The sequence below is a fragment of the Octodon degus genome, unplaced genomic scaffold (assembly GCF_000260255.1).
Source record: "Octodon degus isolate 3935 unplaced genomic scaffold, OctDeg1.0 scaffold00021, whole genome shotgun sequence".
NCBI classification, from domain to species: domain Eukaryota; kingdom Metazoa; phylum Chordata; class Mammalia; order Rodentia; family Octodontidae; genus Octodon; species Octodon degus.
The window spans coordinates 13855811-13857381 of NW_004524597.1; positions in this window are offsets into that span (position 1 = coordinate 13855811).

The window sequence follows — 1571 nt, forward strand, 5'->3', positions numbered from 1 at the left end:
AAGTAGGTGCTTTAGACCACTGAGCCATCTCTCCAGCCCCCTCATACAGGATTAAAGTCTTTTGAATATAATGACAGTGGGAGAGCCATTAGTCATCTTTCCCCCTAATTGGCAATAACTACTGTTGATTGGATAATGCTCTATAAACATAAAAATCATAAGAAATATTTCAGTGGGCTAAATACCTGATGCAACAAATATAGAGACACCATAGAAGTGTGACATATGTAGAAAATCAATTAAGCTAGGACTCATCCTTTATTCTTTCTCAGAGAACTCATACTGTGAAGAACCCTTTTGAATGTAATAGGAGAAAGCTTTCCATGAGAGGATTTACAAGACAGGCCTGGAAAGGGCTGGCTTGATAGCTCAGCAGACTAAAGTGTCTGCTTAGGCAGAGGGCTGTGGCCGGGGTTCTATCCCTGGCATGCTGTGTTGGCCATACTCATGGTGATGAGACTGGATGTGGTGGCACACACCTGTATTCCCAGCACTTGGGAGGCTGAAAACAGCAGAATCACTATGAGTTCGATCTGTGTAGCAAGACCCCATAGACTCTGTAGACCCTGTCCTAAATACAGAAAAAAAAAGACAGGCTTGGTAATGCACACCTGTAATCCAGCACTCAGGGAGGCTGAAGCAGAAGAATGATAAGTTTGTGTTCAACCTGGGCAGCTTAATGAGCAGCGTGGTGCTATAGGGAAGTGATGGAACTTCTAAGAGGTGAGTTAAGTGTTCTTCAGATCACCAGGAATCTATCCTAAAAGGGGATATTTGTTCCTATTCCTTCCCATGTTTTCATTTGCTCCTAACCATACAATGGTGTGACTTTCCCCTGCACTCCTCACCTTGATGTCGTGCATCACTACAGGCCCAGAAGCAATGGGGCCAGTCAGTCCCAGACTGGACCATCCAAAACTGTGAGCCCAAACAAAGATTTCTTGTCTATAAGTTGGTTATCTCAACTATTTATTGTAGTAACAGGAAGCTGACTAACAAGTTTGGCAAGATAAAATTCTGACCACAAATCTTTTAGTTTAAAGGTAACATATTTCATGCTTTCCTGGAATGAGAGTCCTGGGTCAATCCTCAGAACCTCACAAAAAAGCTTCTTCAACCATTTTCATTTATAGAGCATAGTTTTCTTTCTTGGTCAGCTTTTAAAAATTAATGCCTATAGGCTGGGCATGGTGGCACACACCTGCAATCCTAGTACTTGGGAGGCTGAGACAGGAGAGTTGCCATGAGTACAAGGCCAGCCAGGGCTACAAAGTGAGTCCAAGGCCAGTTTGAACTACATAGTGAAACCCTGTCTCAAAAGGATAAAAAATAATAATAATGCCTATAAGCTACAATATAATGTAATAAGACCAATATCCTTAAGTAATATACTGAATTTTATACATCCAAATGAGTGATTTCTCCCAAATGTCCCATCTCAAAGGACATGAGCCCAATATTGTGTCGCTTTCTCTCTGTCTCTCTCACTCTGTCTCTCTGTCTGTCCCTGTCTCTGTCTCTGTCTCTGTCTCTCTCTGTCTCTCTCTGTCTCTCTCTGTCTGTCTCTCTGT